This window comes from Panthera leo, chromosome C1 (genome assembly GCF_018350215.1).
Source record: "Panthera leo isolate Ple1 chromosome C1, P.leo_Ple1_pat1.1, whole genome shotgun sequence".
NCBI classification, from domain to species: Eukaryota; Metazoa; Chordata; class Mammalia; order Carnivora; family Felidae; genus Panthera; species Panthera leo.
The window spans coordinates 215,017,386-215,038,616 of NC_056686.1; the positions used below are offsets into that span (position 1 = coordinate 215,017,386).

Genomic DNA, 21,231 nt, shown 5'->3' on the forward strand with positions numbered 1-21,231 from the left:
TCTGTAGTCTGTTTCTGGTGGAATGGGAGGCGAAGTCATGATTTTGGGGATGGAGGTGATCTGTTTCCATGGCGATCTTTGTTGCCGGAGAGTGGCTGTATGTTTGTGAGCTCTGCAGATGATGCAGGAATGGAAAAATATTAATGGAAACAACCCTTTTCTCTAGCCGGCAAGAATTATTTTATTTTTTAACAAAGTTCTTTAGTGGGAAGTTACTATCTGGGAGCGCACGCACCTCTTTGTTGGCGAAGTCTGGCAGGAGTGGCCCTGGCGGGCTTGGCCGCTGATTGCCCTCCTCCTCCCACCACCCCTTGAAGCGAGCCTTCTTGGGAAGTCCCATCTGGCACAGCCTGGAGTGGCCACCCCGTCACCCCCCACCCCTGTAGGGCTGCTAGGTTTAGCAAGTGAAAATGCACGACATCCAGCTATATTTGACTGTTTGGGACATACTTACGCTAACAAAATTATTCGCTGCGGATTCGAAATTCACATTTAATGGGATGTCTCTGGAGAGCCAGCGTGTGTTCTCTGCCGATCCCATGCCCCCTGAGCCCCGGCTGTGCTTGGCAATCCTGGATCTTGGTCTCTCGTGGTGCCTGGGCCTCTCCCAGGTACGGAGAGGGCATCACCTGCTCGTGGCCGACTGGCTTGTGGCACCTGGGGACACACCTTTGGCGTCCCCGGCTTTGCTCCGTCCTCCTGCCGGCCGCTGTGGGCACCGAGCTGAGGCTGGGAGTCACAGAGATGCCTTAGGGCTCACGGCCTGTCCAGCGGCGGCGGGTAGCTCGTAAACGCAGAGTCGGGTCTGCCTGCTGGAAGGCGCAGGAGCGAGAGAGCCTGGAGACATGTAGCACCTTCTGGAGAGCCGGAGTGCTCATCAGACTCACCCCCAGGGAACAGGGAGGAGCTCACGTGTGCGGGAGGCCCCGGAAGTGCCACCCTCTAAGTGGGGGGTAGGGGGTGTTGCCAAGAGCTGAAGTGACAGGCTTTGTGGGGGGGATGGGTAGGGGCTGGACCCTGGGTTTATTATTTCTTTTGCACGGGCAGGGCAGGGCCTGGGGAGGCCTTCCCTACTGGAGCAGGCAGGATGTGTGTGTAGGAGTTTAGGGTCAGGCAGTGGAGCTGGTCAGTGAGAGGAATTGGCAGTGGGCGCTAAGGAGGCTGGGGGTGACACGGGGCCAAAGCGGGGAAGAGCCTTGGGATGGCTCCGGAAGGCGGGGCTCCACGCGGGGCAGGTGGCCGGCAAGCAGGGCACCTTGTGTTCAGGAGCCGGGGAAGCGGGCGAGGCGGCGGGCAGGTAGGTGTGCGGAGGACGGGGCGGCTGGGACCCCTCGGGAGGCGGGTGATGAGCTGCTCCAACATCAAACTGCAGATCGCAGCCACCTGGGGGACTTTCTTTTACTATCAGGCGACAGACAGGTCCCGGTGATGGAGCGTCGTCCCCGGGGGCCAGGCGCAGGCCTGGGGCCGGCGACACGGCCGTGAGCGGGCCTCCCGGAGTGCCCACCGCATGCCAGCTGTGTTCCAGGGCGTTCCGGCTGAACAGGATGAAGTCCCTGCCTTCTCGGAGCATTTTCCTCCGGTGGAAGAGAAAGGAAATAAACAAAACAACAGCACAGAACGTCTAGAGTGATCCGCGAAGCCAGCCGAGGGGGCGGGGGGAGGGGGGGGTGGAAGCGTGCTGGTTTGGATGGATATGTGGGAGGCTGAACGACGGCCCCCCGAGATTTTCCCATCCTCATCCTAGGACCTGTGAGGGGTGCTTTATATGGTAGAAAAGGACTTGGCAGATGTGATTAATGGAAAGAGACATCGCCCTGGATTCTCCTAAATATAATGTAGTGACAAGTGTCATTTTAAGAGACAGGCAAAGGGGATCTGACCTTAAAGAAGGCCTCGTGATGACCGAGACCAAGATCGGGGTGGTGGGCTTTGAGGATGGAGGAGGGGCCACAAGCCAGGAACGCAGGTGGCCCCTAGAAGCCGAAAAAGGCCAGGAGACAGATTCTCTCCTTAGAGCCTCCAGAAGGAACGGAACCTGCCATTACCCTGACTTTAGGACTGGTTTCAGATTTCTGGCTTCCAGACTGAAAGCGAATGAGGTGGTGTTTCAGGCCACCAAGTGCTTGGGGGGGTCGGGGAGGCGACATTTGAGCAGAGCCCTGAATGCGGCTGACTGAAAGTCACAGCTCATGGCGCTTCCAGAAGGCTGGGGTGGGCATCCCTGCCGGTGTGGGCTGGGGCTGCGGGGCCTGAACCGGGATCCAGGCCCAACTTAGCGTCAGGAACTCCTTGGGAGCCATGGGCTCCGATGGCCTTGGCCTCCAGCCTGCACGTGAGCCACAGCGAATTTATTTTGATGTGAAAGGTCAGTCGGGGTATGAGGACCCTTTGCGTTTCTCCAGTTTAGCTGAATATAAATGTATCTCATTAGTGGGATGGTGGTGGAGAGGGAAAGGTTTCTGTTTCACACTTGCCCTGTGTTCTGGTTTGGGACCCCTGAGTGCAGAGCCTGAGGTGAGGACTTGGGGACCGGTAGCAGGGAGCCAGGAGTGTGAGTTGGGAGTGGGGATAAGCAGGTACAAGGTGAGTGAGTTTCTGAGCTCATGGTCACCGTGATTCTAGGGCTCCTTCATGCGGGGGGTCGTCCTAGGAACCATGTGACTGTGCCGTAGAACCGTTCCTTGGAGGACAGGAGGCGGGGGCACTGACCCAGGGCCGCCCCAAGGAGCGTGTCCCTCCAGGCTGAGTGACGGCTGAGGCCTGGGGTGTTGGGATTGCACCTGTCCGTTTGGAGAGCATCTTTTCAGCACAGCGAGGGGGCAACAGATCCAATACTGTGTGGCCTTCGTGTAGTCTAGACTTGGTGACGGTTCCCTGGGGACGTGAGAAAGGCTGATAGTTCGGCTCCCTCCAGCAAGAGCCGAGACAGCCAGCAAGGTCTGGCTTAATGACTGTCGGCCATCAGTGTGACAGGAGGTGTTCCAAAGATCATCAGAGAACGTTCAGATGTGTGTGGGAATGAGGGCGCAGGGCGCACGGGGATCACGGGCCGCGCACCTGCAGAAGGACTTCTGTGCCGTGTGCCTGGCGTCCTCCCTTGAGACCTGCTGGGTGGCGCCTTCTCTGTGCCCCAGCAGCCCCTTCCCCTCCGAGGAGTCCCTGCTCCTCGTTCTGCGCTCGGACGAGGACTTTGTCTCTCCGTGTCTTCCGTTTCCAGCCTCGAATGTCCCTGCCTGCTTTCTCTTCCTTCCAGCTCCAGGATGCAAAACCCCAGTTTCTTACTTACCGCGCTGTCCCGCTGTGCTTCACGAGGAGCAGAGGCCCAGTGGGGATCTGTGAGACGACAGAGTGGCCGGTTGGCCCTCGAAGCTCGTGTCCCCCAAACCCGAATGAGCAGCAGCCCCCGAAGCTCGAGCCGCCTTTATAGTGGTGTTAACCTCTCGTGTTTAATCGGTGGTTGCTGATCAGGAAGGCAAGCGGAAGCAGGTGTCCAGAGCAGTCGCTGGGCGGAGACACCGATCACACGGTGCAGGTGGCTTTCTTGGGAAGTGCGAGATGGCAGTGAGAACCCACCTTTCACGCCCCCCGATAACCACCTGGACTGCTGCGTTCTGACCAGGACCCGGTTCCACACGTTCACCCTGTAGCTGGGAGCTGGGGGGGACCAAGAGGGAGCTGATGTTCCACACAGCTATGCCCTTTGCCAGCCTTGCCGATGGGCAGGGGGGCACGGTGGTCGCCCAACCCCGTGCCCCCAAGGGCGACCTTTCCCCGGGCGCACACCGCTCCGATGGCTTTTCCAAGTTTGCAAGGTTTTCTTAACTCTTTCTTTTTTTCTTGTTTGAAGATTGTGGTTTTTTGTTTTGTTTTTTTTTTAAAGTTTAATAAGTAGGATATTCCCCGAGGATGGGGACTGCTTTGCATTTCGGGATAACAATGTGCTTATCTCAACAAGGAGATCTAGAAACTGCAGATTCATTTCGGGTAAATATTTAAAACTACAGAATGGTCCTCTTGTCACATTCGGGTCTCGGGCTTCAGAAAATGTTTATTCCAGTCAGTGATTCTGTCACTGACCCAGTTTCTATCTATGCTTCGCGGGTAAGGCTTGTTATCTGCGGAGGGGAGCGGTCTGTGATGTGTAGTCAAATTTAACGAATTATGAATCATTGAATGCCCCTAGTCAGTATCCTGCCCTTTGCTCCACCGCTCTGGCTGGGCTTTCTAAACCGTGGGTGTTTCCACGGTCCCCGCGGCGAGGCTGGCGGAGGCCCCCCGGGCCCCTTTACGAGGCTGAATAGCGGAGGGGGCTCTCGAGGGCCTTAGTCTGGGATGAGTCAGGCGTGGAAGGGAACTGGAATCGGTTGGAAAAGCCGACCCCGGGGGGCTCCAGCTGCATTTCTCCCTCTTGTCTCTTTCACTGTTGCTGAGGTGACAGGTTGCCAGGGTGAAGGTTGGACCCCAGGAGGGAGAATCCGAGAGGTCAGGCGGCTGGCGGCCCTGGGCTCTCCCTGCCGTCGGGGAGGGGCGAGCAAACACGGAGGGCGCCCCGGGGGAGGAGGTAGCCATGGGGTTCTGGAACAAAGCCCGAGTCAGGTGATTCCCCGCCCTGCCCACCGCTGAGGCAAAGGGGTGAGACTTCCCACGGTCACAGCATCCGGACAGAGCCAGGACTCGAGTCCCTGTTCTGTATCTGACAGCGTTCGGGTGTTCAGCACACCAGACTTCGACTTGCGCCCTCGCCCAGGACTCGCTCCTGAACTCCCTTCGCCTCGTTCAAGCGGCCCATTTGACTTCCTCCTGCTTGAAAAGCCCTGAGAGGTGTTTTTAATCTCCCTGCCTTGGAGACGTCAGTCTTACCGCAGCCTGCTCTGTCCTCCTCTGTTGGCTTTGCATTTGACCTTTCTTCTGTGGCTCGGTCACGGGTGCTGGCCTGGCACCGTGCCTCGTGACCCCCACTCTCCGCCACCGGACCTCGGCTCGGCCATCCAAAGCGTCCAGTCTTCATTCTCCCATCTCAGAAATGGGCTCAACAGTTCCTGCCTTGCCCCCACCTCACGGTGTCACTGCGGGAAACAGCCGAGAGGCTGAGCGGGAAGGTGTGTGTGCAGCCATCATGCGTTGGTCCAGTGGTTCTCGAAGTCTGTTCCAGGCACCGGTCGCGTCACCGTCACGTGGTGAAGCCTCCAGCGGGTCTGAGCCGGGCTAGTCGGAGAACCGTCGCCTGATGCAAATGTTAAACGTTAGGTTCTCACCCGTCTATTTATTCCCCAGGCGTTTTGGGGGGTCTCTGCTCTTTAGTCGGCACCAAGTATCTGGTCTTGCGCGTTCCAGAGAGAAAAAAGAAAAGCCTAATTGGACGGACTCTAGCATGGCTCGGAGAGCCCTGTTTTACCCTTGAGGAAACCGAGGCGCAGACTCAAGTTAGGCCGTTTACCCGAGGCCGTCGAGCTGGTGAAGGGCCGAGCTGCCCCGTGGGCCCACGGACGTCCTGCATCCACGCGGCTGCCTTCCGCCACCCGGGCCGCTCCCAGACGCCACTCCCTCCCTGACTGGAGCTCGTCTGCCTCCCACTTACCTGGGGGAGAAGTTACGGGGGCCAGACTCAAAAGCCCCGGATGCTGCCCTGGGGAAGCTGTCTCCTTCATTGTCACTTGGCCAGACGCTGGACTTACACTTCTGGTCCCCCACGGGAAGCCCAGGATCACGAGCGGGTCAGATCGCCCGCGTCCTTACGTAACCACCCAGCAAGGTGGAAAAGGTAGTCAAAGCCTGGAAGAACAACTTTTCCTTTTTTTGTTTTTCTTTCTTTCTTCCTTTCTTTTTTTTTTTTTAATGCGAAAGCCCAGGCCCACACATCTTCCATTGGGTGAAGGTCTTCTCCGAGCGAGTCTGAGAGCAGGGTCCGGCACGAACCACAGCAAACCCCCCTGTTTTCTGGCTTCAAGTCACATAACAGCACAAAGACGCCAGGGAAGCAGCCTGGGTCCAGTCGTCTTATTTCTTCCTCAGGTGTTCAGTGCCGTCTCATTTGGCCACCTGCTCTTGAGCGATTCACCTTCATGGAGCCTTTGCGGAATATTCCAGCTGATTTTCGTGGAAGCTGCCCTTGTGCACACTTGGCCATTTGTTTCATGTGATCGTTAAATACAGAAAGATTTCCGTGACAGCCCCCCCCCCCCCCCACACCAGCTGCAACCAGAGGGGACAGAAACCCAGAGGACGAGAGGCAGCGTCTGGCCACAGGAGTGCGAATCCACGTGTCTGAGACAGAGAGGGGACAGAGAGTGCCTCTGTCATACACACAAACGGAAGCCTCCCCCTGGGGAGGAGGGACAGCCAGAAACGCCGGCCATCGCACACAGTGACCAACCACGGACTTGTTCCCGCGTCAGGTGCCCCGGAGGAACCCACAAGTCGTGGAGAGTGAACGGGTGGACCCGTAAAGAAACCACCGTGGGTGGCTGGCGGTCTGTCTCAATAAACCCCTGTCCCCTTGTGCTTAATTTTCCGTTTTTTTTTTTTTTTTTTTAATTTTTTTGTGTTTATTTATTTTTGAGAGCGAGAGACCCAGAGCATGAGTGGAGGGAGAAAGAGAGAGGGAGACACGGAATCCAAAGTGGGCTCCAGGCTCCGAGCCGTCGGCACGGAGCCCGACGCGGGGCCCGAACCCACGAACCACGAGGTCATGACCCGAGCCGAAGTCGGACGCTCCGCCGACTGAGCCCCCCAGGCGCCCCATTTGTGCTTAACTTTCAATACAGGTTTAATACAGGAGAGAGGAAAGGCTATTGCTTCTCACATACTCTGTAAGACTTGAAATGTTGTGTAATTATGGGAAAAGTCCGTGAGCCGGGTCCCCATTCTGTGTGAGGAAAGTTCAGCACATGTGTCAGGTGAGATTTCAGACACTTTCACTTGGCTCTGTAATCCACCACCTGGCTAAATACGCTGTCCGTTAACAGTGTCGAGTTTCAATCTTGATAACATTAGATACAAAGGTCGTTGCCCGTTACCAAAGTGCCACGTTTTCAGTTTTATTAATTGGTTATCTTGGAGTGGAATGGTTTTCTTCCGTGATGAAAAGCCTGGGGTGAAGTCCATGGTCAGGCCAGGAGATCCCGCTTTGTCTTGAGGGTCACTTGCATAAAAACTACTGGTGTTGCCCTTGGGGGTCGGGGTCGGGGGTGGGGGTCACCGCTGCCCTTGGGAGGTCAGGGATGCCTCCATTACTGAGGTCAGAGGTAGGTCTAGATAACCATTTTGAATCGATGAAGTTTGCCTTTGGGGCCAGTTCTCTCTTCTGTTTCTGGCCACAACCCCTATTGTTTTCTTTCCCTCCTTGTTGCCATATCTCCTCCTACCTAACATCTTGGCCAGCACGTCTGGCGTTTAGCCAGGCACCTGTGGATATATGCCCACTTCCCCTTGGCCTGAGCCAATCGCGGCCTGGCCCTCTGCCCCATTGCGCAAGTAGGGCCGGGAGGGAAATGGGGTCGGCCGACTTTCCCCGTAGAAGGTCAGACAGTGACTCTTTCCGGCTTCGTGTCCCGTCTCCGGCCCGGCTGCTGAGTCCTGGACATACAAAAGAACTAAGGACAGAACGTACACACACGGGTATGGCTTGTTCAATACAACTTGACTTATGGCCACTGCAACTTGCATTTCATAGAATGCTCACGTCACGAAACATTCTTGTGTTTGTTCCCCCCAAACTATTTACGAATGTGAAAACATTCTTCGTTCGTGGGCCACGCGAAGACAGATGCAGCACCGGATTTGGCCCTTGGGCCAAAGTTTGCCGCTGATAGAGGACGGGAATTTATCTGGTTCTGCTTTCTCCTCTGGTTCTGCTACTGTGGTCCCTTTTAGGACAGCTGTGTGATGAGGGGGAGCCAGTTCCTGCCGTGGAGACACTCCAGAGTCCGGCAGGCTCGGGGTGCGAAGGTTCCTTCAGCACATGGATCCATACATGTCCCTCCTGGTGGCTTGGAAACCTCAGCAAGTCTGCCATTCCCACAGCAGCCCCTGAGGTGGGCGAGAGGGATCATGGGAATTTCTTTTCCCGTCTCGCAGAGACGGTGTTACGGATTCCTAGGGCTGCTGTAGCCAAGTACGCCGTGGGTGGCTTAAGCACCAGAAATGTACCGTCTCACGGGTCTGGAGGTGAGACGTCTAAGATCGAGCATCGACAGCACTGGAGCTTTCTGAGGGGGTGAGGGCGCGTCTGTCCCACGTTTTCCCCCTGCTTCTGGTGATTCGCTGGCCATCCTTGACGTTCCTTGGCTCGTGGACACATCCCCTGATCTCTGCCTCTACCTTCACATGGCGTTATCCGTGTGCGTGTGTGTGTGTGAGTGTGCATGTGTGTGCATGCATGCACGCCTCCAGATCTCCCCCTCTGTAAAGTCAGATAGGATCAGGGCCCACCCTAAGGACCTCGTTTTCCTTCCATTCCCTCCGTAAAGACCCTATTTCCAAATAAGGTCACATTCTGAGGTCCTGGGGGTTAGGGCAAGACTCCAACATAGGAACGTGTGGGGCAGGGGGGCACAATTCCCCTGTTACAACAGAGGAAATGGAAGGCCTGGCTGAGCGTCTTGTTGGCGACCGTCCTGGGGTGAGAATGTAGGGCCAAGCTGTCACCTCTGTGTTGGTATGAATATAGTTTCCCGTCTAAATGTCACCAGCCTCTTAGTATTCATGCACCCAGCCTTCCAGACCTTTTTCAAATAGGGTAAACCCTCTGTACTTGTGTCTTCAGCCGAGACCGTAAGCTGCTAAAACAGCTACTGACAGGTGCACAGGGACATTGGACTGTGGGCAGAGACACTTGTGTTTGGAGACTCCCCAGATCAACAGAATCTTGCATATCCTCCGCGTTGCTTTTTGACAGCTCGGTGGTTCTTGGAGATTTCCCTTAATTTTGTCCAATGACAGCGTTGACGTTTCTTGAAATAAAACCAGGGAGTGAGGCGTCTTCCCGACTTCAGGACTTGATGCCCACTTGACGAACATGCATTAAGTCCTGTGGTTTCTTCTGGGGGGCCGTGGGGACTGGGGGGCCCACACAGGCATATGGCCACTCCCTGGGGAGAGCAGCGCCTCCCCGAAATATCACACCAGCTCTCCTCCAGGAAAGCTGGTCTCTGTGCAGAAACCTGGGGCTTTTGGAGGGGTGGAGGATGGAGCTAGGGAGTTGGAGAGGGGCCAGCAGGTCCTGTCCACTCAGTCCATCCCCCCTGGACCTCCCGGGCAGGACCATTCACAGCCAGACCCCCTCCCTTCCTGCACTCTCAACACCGAATTGCCAGAGGGTTCCGTGTGCGTGTGTGTGCACGCGCACCAAGTACCTGCCCAGCGTCCAACACAGACAGCTCTGAGCCAGCTTGCTGGGCAACACGGGGTATTAGGTATAAGGTAGGAGCTGACCCAGTCACCCCCCCGTCTGCCAGAGACTCGTGTGATGCCATACAACTCAGCTTCAGGGCCACGGGTCTGCAAGCGAAAGTTCTCTCCCTAAATAATCCTCTGGAAGGAGCGAATGGAGAGCCCAGAGAGCTTGCAAGGTCCTTACCCCAAATGCCGAGTGACTCAGCCCTTCATTCAGCAGTGAGTAAGCGTGTTGTGGTAATCTCTTCACGAAGAAAAATCCTGGCAACGTTCTCGAGTTAAGACGAGGTAGCAGCCTGCAGTTTCCCAGCAGACGTTTATTTTGTGCCTGGGAGATGGGCTCTGGGTAGCCCGGGGCGGGGTGAGCCGCAGCAGGGGTGAGGGAGGCCAAGGCAGGGACCACGTAGAGGTGCTCCTCCAGAACTCCGGCCTCGCCGGCCTCCCAACTACCCAGCCCGCACAGGGACAGAGCAGGGGAACGAGGCCCCCCCAGAGCTGGCACCCGGTCAGAACGAGGCTCGAGATTCCCAAGACCCCAGCCAAGACTGGAGGGGTTTGGGGAACAGGAAAGGAGGCACCCCGAGTTCTGGCGTAGGCTGGTATCGTGACTTGGGAGGAGTGACTTTTCGCAATGGGAAACGCGGGCTATCCTGTCCTCACCGTCGAACCAATTGGGATCAGAGAAGTCTGAAGACGCAGAAGCCCCCGTGAGCCCCCTTGTGTTAACATTGTCACCACCTCCTGTCCTTTCTCGGCGCCTTTTAACGTGATGAGGTCTCCGTTCTGTCTTGCCATCAGTCTTCCAAGGGCCGTGAGCGCCTTGCTGAATATTCGGGGAGTCCCTTGAGTCTCCTTGAGTCTTGGTGAATATTCGGGGCGTTCCTTGGCCCCCGTGGGTAGCAAGGTGGACGCATCCCAAACCAACGTGCCGGGTGGACAGCGGCCTCTGGTTTCCTGTGCCTTGAACATCCTGTCCCCACCCCCCGCCTTTTTCTGACTCTTTTAGGATCTAAATCTTCTGTCGTGTTTGAATATATTTTCTCACATTGTTGCCTTTTTCAGCGCTCGTTGACTTTGATCGAGCTGTCTGCCTTGCCTCTGTGATTTCATTCATTGCTTGCGAAGTTTAGAAGTTCTGTCTACCTCGAGATTAACTGTGTACGTGCCACATTTTCTCTTCGCTTCGGGTTGGTTTCTTCCTCTGTCCCCACGCCCTTCTGTACATCTGGAAATTGTTTACGTTTGAAGCCCCCGGGCGGGGGGGGTGGGGTGGGGTGGGAGGGCAGACAACATACTCCCCGCCCCCGCCCCATCTCAGATCACAGGGAATGATTCCTAATGATGCCCCTTTTCATCGCGTGTGAAATATTTACACGGAAGAGGGTCTGTTCCGGGGAAGGGGCAGGGGGCCAGGGGGCCTTGATTTAAGGAGGGCCTCCAGAATGAGATTTCAGCCTCACATTCCACGACGTGATGGGGCCGGGAGGCAGTGGCTGAGGGTCACGCGTTGGTGACCTTCAGTCCCGCTGCTCTGTCCTGCCATCCCCGCTTCAGGAGTCCTTCGCGGCCGTGGGCTCTGTAGCGTCGCGTTAGTTAGGTGGGATTCGAACCACCTCCTCCTGAGCGGCCCTGCGTGGTGTGCGTGAGGAGGCAAACCCCACTGCCGGCAAGGCAACTGGACTGTGTCTCTGGGGTTCAGCTCCTGAGATTGTCGTGTGGAGCTAAGACTGCCGGTCTCTGCGGCAGATGTAAGAGCAGGTGAGGGAAAACACAGCACTGGGGAAAAAAACAGCCAAGGAAAAAAAAAGCCCTTGTCGCAGGCCGGGCTGCCCGGGAGGCCAACTCTGACACAGGTCTTTGTGTGGGAGGTTGACTGGGGGGATGCATGCTTGGGGTCCACCCTGCCGGGGCAGGGCTTGCAGAGGGAAAGCGGGGCTGCAGTGGGTCTCAGGGACTCCTGGGGAGTAGGGTGGGGGCGGCTGTCCGGGGAGGGTCCCCAGCATCCCCACCTTGCCGTGCGAACGTGGCTCGGAGCACAGGGGACTCTAGACCTGGAACGGGTTCCGGCCGACCGACGCCCTGAATCCTAGGCCCCCCCTTGTGTCTTGCAGCCCCCCCTTCTCTGGAAGGAAGGCCGGTTCCCGGGGCTTCTGCTCTGACGTCTGGAAGCCCGTGGCAGGTAAGCCGCGCAGGCAGGGTGTTGGGGTGGGTGGCCGCCCCGGGCCTGCTTCGTGGAGACTGTGTGTGGTGTCGTGGCCAACGTGCACAGACCCGGATGGGGAGATGGGCCCGTACACCTGCAGAGCAACTCCCAAGGGAGGAGTCACTTCTGGAGGCTTCCTGGCCGTTTATCGCACGGCACACATCTCCCTCGGGGCTCTCTTGTCTTCTAATCCTCCTCCGCTCTCAGGGTCCCCAACACGGGAAGGTCAGGTGGCACCGGTGACTTCCCTTTCTGGTGCCAGGAACATTCTCGCTCTACCCAGAAACCAGATGGGCAGCTTGCTCTGTGCCCTGACAGCCATGGGGCAGAGCCCAGGTTGGCTGTCCTTCTGTGTATGCACAAAGGAGTTATTCTTACAACGGGAGAGGTTATGAGCTCCCAAACAATGACCACCGGTGACGGGGTGCGGGTTGAGAGAGTGCCATGTGGCCGCGGTTACGGGTCGCCCACCCCGGAGCTCTGGGAGGGCATTTGTCCCAGAAACGCGTTGGCAGGACGTTAGGAGGAAGCATTACCAGCAGTCACCAGGAGCAGGCGTGCTGCAGCAGCGAGAAAGAGAGAATGGTGTCCTCGTAGAACGTTCCCGGGTATTTTCTTGGCTTTTCCTTTTTTTTTTTTTTAACTTTTATTATTGAAGGTGCAGTTGACATACAGTGTTACTTCGTGAGTTCCAGGCGCACCATGTCGTGACCGGATAAGTCCGGATGTAACTCCCTGCTCCTCGGGGAAGTGGAGTCCGCATGGGATTCCACTCCAAAGTGGGATCCTAGCAGCTCGTGATTCTTACTCGCTTGGCCAGCCATGGGACAGTCACCTCGGTGGGGTCGTCTACACAGCGTGGTGCAGGCTTCCTGTGTTTAAAAACCACACACGTGTCCTCCCCCGGGTGAAAGGATCAGATAGAATTACATGGAGCCTCTGGGTAGGAGAGGGGAGCTCGTAAGGAGTGGCTTAGAGGCTGCTGCCTTCCAGATCGTGTCTGAGTGATAAAAGCCCTTCCAAATGAAGTGGACAGCTGCTTGACTTCTTCCAGGTTTTTCCTTAAGCCTTATGTATCCTCTGTTCAACTGGGGAGGGGGCTAGATGGCTGGATTCTATTCCAACATTCTTATCCCCCCACCTTGTAGATCAGGTCTCCTTGTTCCCCAGTATCTGCAAGTGCTTTAGGACGGAAAGAATGTTTGGGATGTCTGCAGGTTACGCCCTGGGGGCTTTTAATAGTGATGTAAGGAATTTAGGAGCCTTCTGACCCCAGGGTCAGTGCGGGGGGGGGGGGGGGGGGGGGGGGCCGCCCCGCCCCGCCCCGCCCCGCCCCGCCCCGCCCCCAACACTGAGGTCTCAGGATTTAAAATACTTCTGCCCTTGCCTTATAAGTACAGCCCCTTGCCCTGGAGGCTGTGGTCTGTTTGGATTGCAGCAAAACCCAGTGAAAGGCATCCAAATTCCTAGCATTCTTCTGGCCTGGCATTGGCCAGAATGCCAGGGGTTCTGAAATCAGCGAGCAAACATGAAGCTTGGTTCTTTTCTCTAGATAAACGTGATAGACACCAGTGGGTTGTACAACACGACTCCCTGTCCGACCCCCACGTGGTCTCATCCCCGGGGTTGGATGCGGGGTGCAGCTTGGCAAGTGCAGGCCACCCCCTCCTGAGTAAACAGCAGGAAGTTAGTGGGAGCCCCTGCCTGGGACCCCTCTCCTACCCCAGCAGCAACCTGAGTGGTATTCACGTGGCTTGCTTTTCCTGGCATTGAACCAGACAGGGTTCCCGGGGCGGCAGGTTGTCTGTGAAGAGGAAGCAGGCTGGTGGGACAGCGCCTTCCTTCTAGACAGGAGCCAGAGTGGTGCCCCTTGTCTCTGTCTTGGCATAAAGGGCTCCCAGGAGCCTGGAGAGCTTGTTTTGGGGGCTGAAATTTAGGGGAGTGGATGTGTGTCCTACAGCATTTAAAGAGATCATCTGTTGGCTGTGGCCAAAAAAAAAAGAGGGGGGAGGTTCTTAACATATGTGGTCAGTGTTTGTGGCTTTCCCCCACGGGAACATAAATGCAGTTTTTTCTTTGTGCATTTTAATATTCAAGACCTGATTTGTGTCAAGTTCATTGTGCGGTGGGGCTTCCCGGGGTTTCAATGGGGATGTGCAGAGTTTTGCTGGTGCCCGATTCTGTGATTTGCCTGTAATCCCAGCAACTCCGAATTAGAGTCTTAACCTGTTAGCAAGCGCCTTGTTACCACCGCCAGACATGGTTTGTTAAAGCACCTGCTTTAATGTTGGCTGCTCAAGATGATGGACCAAGGCAGGGAGCAGAAATGAGCCCCGACTCTGTTTCTCATCACTTTAAGACCAGTGTGAGTGGCCGTGTTGCCGTGTCTCCAGCAAGTACCAGAACTTGGCCCTACATCTCCTAGGGAAGTGTGCCAGCCGAGGGCAGAGCGCCGTTCCTCCTCCGCAGGGGAGACCGAGGCTCGTTCCCACGGTTCTGCCAGTGCCTGGGAAGGCTTCCAGTCACCACCCTCCGCACGTTGTATCTGCTCAAGCCCTGCGACACTCTTGTTGTCCTGCCCATTTTACAGATCAGAGATGTGGCTCAAGGGAGTACCTCATTCAAGTTCAAGTTCAGAGAGTCACTAGTAAGTAGAGAATCCCAATCCTGGAGCCCACCTCGTGTGCCCTAAGGCACTCCTTCCTTGCCCGCCCCCCTTTACCTTGGTCCTGGGAGGGCACTTCATGGCTCACGTGGGCTAGGTCTCTGGGTCCAGTGCTGGCCAGTGGAAACAAACTGCAAGCCACAAACGTGAGCCACAGAGCTAATTCTTAGGGTAAACAGCTGATCACGTTTCTTTTAGAACTCTAAATTTACCTGAAAGTCAAGGATACGATTCAGGAATGAGTTGCTCTTAAAGGAAGCTACCTTTCAGCTACCCGGATTCCTCTTCTGGAGGAGGGCCGGCCCTGGCCAGGCGCCCTCTGTCTAGACCACGTCAGAATCACCTGCTAATTCTTTTCAGGGGCTACTTTTCAGACCGGGGATCTCCAGACCTTTCTGATTGTGTGGGGTTTGGGAGTGTTTTGTGTTGTTTTGCAGTGAAATTCATGTAACATCCAATTCGCCATTGTACTTTATTATTGATTGATTATTTAAAAAAATTTTTTTAATGTTGATTTATCTTTGAGAGAGAGTCAGAGTGTGATCAGTGGAAGGGCAGAGAGAGGGAGGCTCAAAGACATAGAATCCGAAGCAGGCTCCAGGCTCTGGCACACAGCCAGACGCAGGGCTCGAACCCACAATCTGTGAGACCACAGCCTGAGCTGAAGTCGCATGCTTAACCAACTGAGCCACCCAGATGCCTCTATTATTTTTTTTTTTTTTTAATTTTAGAGAGTGAGAATGCACACACACGTGCACATGGCAGCAAGCAGGGGAGGGGCAGAGAGAGAGAGAGAGAGAGGGAGGGAGAATTTTAAGCAGGCTCCACACTCAGCGCGAGCGTGACGCGGGTCTCGATCCCACGGCCCTGGGATCATGACCTGAGCCGCCCAGGTGCCCCTCAGTTAACCGTTTTAAAGTGTACCATTTCCTGGCATCTAGTGCCTTCCCCGTGTTGTGTAGCCACCGCCTCTCTCTGGTTTGCAACGTTTTCATCACCCTGGGAGAAGAGCCTGCACCCGATAAGCAGTTACTCCCATCGTCCCCCTGCCCCCCCGCCCCCACCCCCTGGCTACCACTAAGCGGTTATTTTTTGCAGTTTGGGTCTGGCCCCAGTGTGTACGGTCGTTGAGAGCCTCTTTCATATGCCCTTGAGACAGAGCAGGCTAAGGCCCGCATTGTCCACGGGGTGACTCCCAGGCCTGCTTGGACTGCCCCTGGCCAGATGACCTAGAGGCACCCGTTCTGCACCTGCCGAGCGTGGACACCCCCTGGGGCAGGGGCTGACCTCACAGGGTCAGAGGGGGTGACCCAGGAGCAGGCAGAGGGCAGCCCCTCAGCCATGCGGCCAACCTGAGACGGCGCTCAGCCTCTTTCAAAACCTCTGCGTGAAAATGCCTCACATCGGTGCCGCCTCATTAAGTCAAGGGTGCAGTTGAATCTGAGTGAGGTCGCGGGCCAGCAAAGTACAATCTGGGGAATGTGGACAGATGAGAAACCCGAGCCACTCCCGGTGAGGGGTTACGCTCAGAATGGCACCTGCCTTCTTAAAAGCCTCCTGTGTTAGTTGTGTTAACCCTCCTACCCGGCCTGCCTGAGGACAGATGAGAAATTTTTAACATACTTGAGGGTTTGGAGATAAAAGGTGTGAGTGAAGGAAGAGTCCACCATTGTTTATTTCAAGAGCCTCCCAATCTCTGGCTAAACCCCCGCTCAGACGACAAAGAACCGATCTAATCAGAAACTCCCACATTTTCCTATCTCTCTGGCTTGAGTTTACCCCTTTGTTAGTTCATTGTTTAAAGCTGACGGGCGGCTGCACTTGGGAAGGGCAGAGTGAGTGTATTTTATTCTCTGGTCAGAAAGCGTCCACGCAAAGAGCTTAGCGCTTTCATCTGTCCTGAGTATAGACGAGTTTCAGTTTTGAGCCCGTGAGCATTTTGCCTACGTTAATTTCCTTGGCCTTCACTTTACTTGTCTGTAAAAATAGAGCCAGTGTCTAGAAAGTTCCTTCAGATCAAATCCAATTAAATATGCACTCCAACTTGCTCAAGAGTGGGGCGCCCGGGTGGCTCAGCAGGTTGAGCAGCTGACTTCGGCTCAGGTCACGAGCTCCCGCTGCGTGGGTTCGAGCCCCGCGTCGGGCTCTGTGCTGACAGCTCGGAGCCTGGAGCCTGCTTCAGATTCTGGGTCTCCCTCTCTGTCTCTGTGCCTCTCCCACTTGTGCTCTGTCTCTTTCTCTCTCTCCCTGAAAAATAAGTAAACATTAAAAAACTTTTTTTTAAATAAAAACTTGCTCAAGAGGAAGAAAAAGGATTATTAGAAGGATCGAGACCAAGCATAGTGGGTTACGGAGGACCCGAGAACCAGGATTTGAGAAATGAAGCTGCTTTCCGAGAATTGGATGCCCGCCCCCGCCCCCCTTCTCCTCACCCCTTCATGCTTCTGCCCTGTCACCTGGCCTCTGCTGCGCACCCAGCGTGCACCTGGCCCAGGAATGGCCTCCAGCCATTCTCAGCGGGACCTGCCCCTGGGCCATGTTGGCTTCCGGCACTCGGGAGTCGCTTGGGCCAGCTCATCTTTTTGGGCCAGTCCTCGCTGAGTCGTTGGGTCAGCAGGCAGGTCGTGGACTGGCTCTCCGGTAGGGGGTGTCCCTCGCGGATCCATCAGGGGGATGGGCGCGGGGCCACGGGCGTGTCCCTGGGCCAGGCAGTGACGGCTGATGGTCCTCCCGGGCAGGTGAGGAGGAGATCTGCATTCACCCTCACCTGGACTTACATGCAGTTTCCTTTCCCTCCTTCCCTCTCGCCTCCCCCCTCCCTCCTCTTCCTTCCTTCGGGACCTGGCCCCACCCCATCATTTTGGACTAGCCATTTAGCCCCTCTGGGCCTTCCTTTTCTCGCGTCTTTATTGAGGGACCGAGCGTCCGCCATGTGGCTCCTCTGAACATGCAGTTAATGTGGTCAAGGGGGCAGCCCTCCCCTGACATTTCGGTCCACGCTGCCCGTCAGGCACGTCGCCCTCCCCACCTCGGGCTGTCCCGAGGGTCCCAAAGGTCACAAGAGGGATTAACATGCCCCACTGGCCAGAGCGAATGACTTGGGGCCCCTCTTTCCAAGAAGTGAGCAGCTGGCCTGCGGGACGGCCGGGCAGAGGCGCCAGGCTGGACCTTCCTGGCACACTGTGGCGGTGTTTTGTAGGCTGTCGTCGGGCAGACGCATGTCCTGGAGCTCTACCTGTGATGCGCCCGGGACCTGCTTTCCGCTCTGTCGAGAGCAGGAAGGGACTTAGAAGACCCTGGGGCCAAGCCTTGCGTTTGACAGGAGAGGAAGCAGAAACTTAAAAAAAGCCGGCGTCTGTCCAAGCTCAGCATTTTCCCAAGGTCACGGTGTCTTCCCAAGGTCACGGTGTCTTCCCAACGTCACGGTGTCTTCCCTTGACCACCTGGCCGTCTGCTATCCCAACAGGTCAGGGGTCCGCCCTGGTGAGGGTCTGTCGTGTTCTACACCGTGTGGTGTGCCTGTCGCCTTGGCTCCTTGTGAACACGGACCCCCGTCCCCCATGCCCCCCATCCACTTCCCAGGCCTCCCTGGACTCTGTGCTCAGTAAACACAACTTGATCCTTTTTCCTTCCTTTTCTGTCGTCACTGGAAATCCTGTTTACACTCTGTTCCCTGTAGGAGCTGGAATGTGCAGCCTCCTTCAGTTGTCCTTGAAATTGTGTCACCGAGTGATGCTTTAGGTTGGCCTAGGCTGGCCTCTGACAGTGTCCACCACCCTCTGGGCTGCTCCTTGTTCTCTCGAACATCATGTTTATCAGAAGCGAGCAGATGTGTTTCACCTGGGGCCCACGGCCTCCTAGCGTGGTCCTTCTAGAGAGTCTGTGGCAGAACTTTACAGGTGCAGGTGGTTTTCTGAAGAGAAAGCCTGTAAGCCCTTACCAGGTTTCTCAAAGGATTTGCACCCTCAAAAAGGCAACAGTTCTGGACCTGGAAGAAAGCCCAAGACAGGCTTGGAGATCAGATACATTGGAGATAAATTAAGCGGGGGTCGGGTCCGACCGAGGCACCAAATCTCTCTCCTTGGCTGGAGTACTGAGCGGAAACCGATGTGGAACTGGACAGAAACCGGTTAAATCTCTTCTTTCTTTACCTTCCCTTTATTTCTTTTGCTTTTTGTTCAATGCAGCTATTATTTGCTCAGTTACACAATGGGGAAGACTTGGCTTATGAAAATGCTTTGGATTTTCAAAAAAACAACACACGAAGAGCAAAGGCGCCGTGCAGGTGGCTAATGGAAACCCAGCGTCCAGATCAAGGGGCAGCATCCACATTACCAGCAGGCCATCCGTGGGTCCTCCCGAATTGTTTAGGTTCCACGGCGCTGAGGTCTTGAAGCAGCATTCACGGCGCTGAGGTCTTGAAGCAGCATTAGAAGACGAATTAATGAATTGTGGCTTTCAAAGGAGGCTGTTTCTTTTTAATGAATGGTACAGGAAGTCCTGGGGCCAAAGTCAGATCTGGCGAAGAGGAAGCTTCAGGGAGAGAAATGTTACTTGTATAGTGTTTGAAGACCTCTTCTGTAGCTTTGTTTCGTATTTAAATTTCGCGCGGCACTTTACAGTTTGCAAAGCTGTCTTAGATTTGTTCTTGATCTCTGCAGGGAGAGGTAGAGCGAGCCACATATTAACTACTAGCCTCGTCATACAGATGAGGGAGATTTGTGCCTCGTAGAAACTGAACGGGGATTAAAGTGAGGTCAGACAGAACCTTCCAACCTCAGCACCATCACCCAGGGTCCCCGTAATAAGAGATCTGGGGTCCCGCGGTGGAAGGCTAAAAGCAGGGTTCTGGAATTGTCCATCTGGAGAAGTCGCCCGACTCTAGCGGAGTCCAGGGGCTCCTGGATGGGCCTGACGGGAACAGTGCTCACCAGATTCCTATCTGGCTTGGATTTCTTGATTTCAGAGGGATTTAATGAGAACCAGGCCCCCATCCGCCAGGGCGTGAAGATTGATCAGGGGGCAGATTTGCATGTAAGTCACCAGAAAATAGTTTGCCCACCTTGGGATGCCAAGTGTCTGTGGAGATTTCAGGGCACCACACGGGAGTCGGCGTCAGAGTGAATCTGAATGAGGCCCATCGAGGGGCCCTGTGGACGGGGGCGTGGCCGGGAGGCAGAAGGCAGCACCCCCACTTTGCAGTCCTCCGGCAAGGCTGGACCAGCACGACCCAGAGAGTCTCTGCTGGCCCCAGAGTCCAGACTCAGGGGGGGACTTACATCCTACAGACCCAGGCCACGGAGGCCAGGCTCCCGGTTCATGGATTTGGTGTGAGGGGAGCAGACGCTTTGGTGAGCACATCCTGGCTCCGGGGGGGGGGGGGGTGCAGCCACTGTGTGTTGCTTTACCGGTTGGGAGAAGAAGAACCCTCTTGACCAGTGTGGTTCTGCAGGGCTGCGGTCCAGACCCCGGAGAGAACCTGTCTGGGTGACTAACAGCTGTGTGGCCCCAATGACTGACCCGCCGTTGTGCCTTAATTTGCTCATCCGTAAAATGGGAATGAGGAGCTGCAGTTAGGCGAGCGTGGTGCCTTCACGACTGCGCTCCCACCTCGTACAGAAGCGCGTCTGTGGATAGAGCTGGCCCCGCAGGGACGGTGACAGGGGCTGGAGGCTGGGGGACGTTGCGTGTCCGCGTCCGAGTGGCTCCAGGGCCCAGCCCTGGCCTCCCTCAGCTGGACCATGGGCACCCCCGTGTGTTCCCGCTTTTGCTTAGTGAGCCGGAGTTGGGTCTTGAGAGCCCCAAAAAACACCCGAGCTGGCCCCACACCTGTCTCTGTTCGGGGTGTGCGGCCGCAGCGGGACCCCAGTGCTCCCCGGTTCTCTGTCAGCACCTCTGGCCACTACCGCCTCCATCCCGCCTGTTCGCGGCTTCTTCCTGCGCCTGATTTTCCCCCCGAGTTTTCCTTTCCTTTCTCCTGACTGCACGTTAAGTTCCTTTTGTCCTGTAGTGGTTTCTTCCCGGTTGTAACTGACAGAAGCCTCCGTGTGTACACGCTTCTCAGCGAAGGCGTCTTTTCGGACCGTTGGCCCAGCACAGACACAACATTTTAGCCCCTTAATGGGTTCCTGACGGGCGCATTTTGAAAGCGTCCCAATTGAGCGACGTTCGGCATAGTCACGAAGTGGTGCAACCACCACCTCTGTCTAGTTCCAAAACATTTTACCCAGAAAGAGACCTGTGGGCAGCCACTCGACCTCCCTCCGTGGCCCCAGCGCTGGAAACCGCGAACCTGCTCTCCGTCTCTGTGGATATGTGCCTGCCTGGAGCCCCACGATGTGTGACTTTTTGTGACCGTCTTCTTCACACCCCCCAGAGTGTTCTCGGGGGTCATCCGTGTTGGGGCATGTGTCAGAATTTCCTCTCTTTCGTGAAGAGTAACGACCACTGTGTGGCTGGACCGTGTCTTGTCGGCTTCTTCCGTCCGTGGACACTTGGGCTGTTTCTTCCTCTTGGTGATTGCATGTAACGCTGAGGCTCGTTTCTAGTTTGATGTTCTAACTAAATTCTACGAGCTCTCTTCTCTGCTCCCAGCTCTTGGAGAGAGACCGCTCGCTTTGGGCTCCAGCTCCCCCAACCTGCCCCCGTGCCAGTCCCAAGAACCAGGGCTTGACCCAATTGCTTCTTTGTGAAAGTCCTTTCGAAGGATGCTGATCTGAGCACACCGTCCCCTTCCTGTCGGGACTCTCGAGTGACAGCTCAGCCTGTCCCCACCCAGTGAAACGCCAGGGCAGGGCCCGGGAACCTGCACTTCTCAGACCCCGACTGACCTGGTTGGTCGCTGCCAGTCTCGGCTGCCGGGCGCCCCCTGGTTCGGTTGGGTGAGGAAGCGACTCTTGATCTCAGCGTCGTGAATTCGAGCCCCACGTTGGGTGTAGAGATGATTTAAATAAATAAAAGTTTTTAA

At 56.0% G+C, this 21,231-nt stretch overlaps 1 protein-coding gene across 2 annotated transcripts in view; it reads left to right on the forward strand.

The window, feature by feature from the left end:
* Positions 1-21,231, forward strand: part of SH3BP4 (SH3 domain binding protein 4) — an 86,583-nt gene that overhangs the window by 25,803 nt on the left and 39,549 nt on the right. Inside the window, exon 2 of one of the 2 annotated variants that reach the window (XM_042950622.1) lies at positions 11,508-11,575. The exons of the other annotated variant lie outside the window; for it this stretch is intronic. The gene's annotated coding sequence lies outside the window, so the exon portion shown is untranslated. The remainder of the gene's footprint in view (positions 1-11,507; positions 11,576-21,231) is intronic. 2 annotated transcript variants of the gene reach the window in all.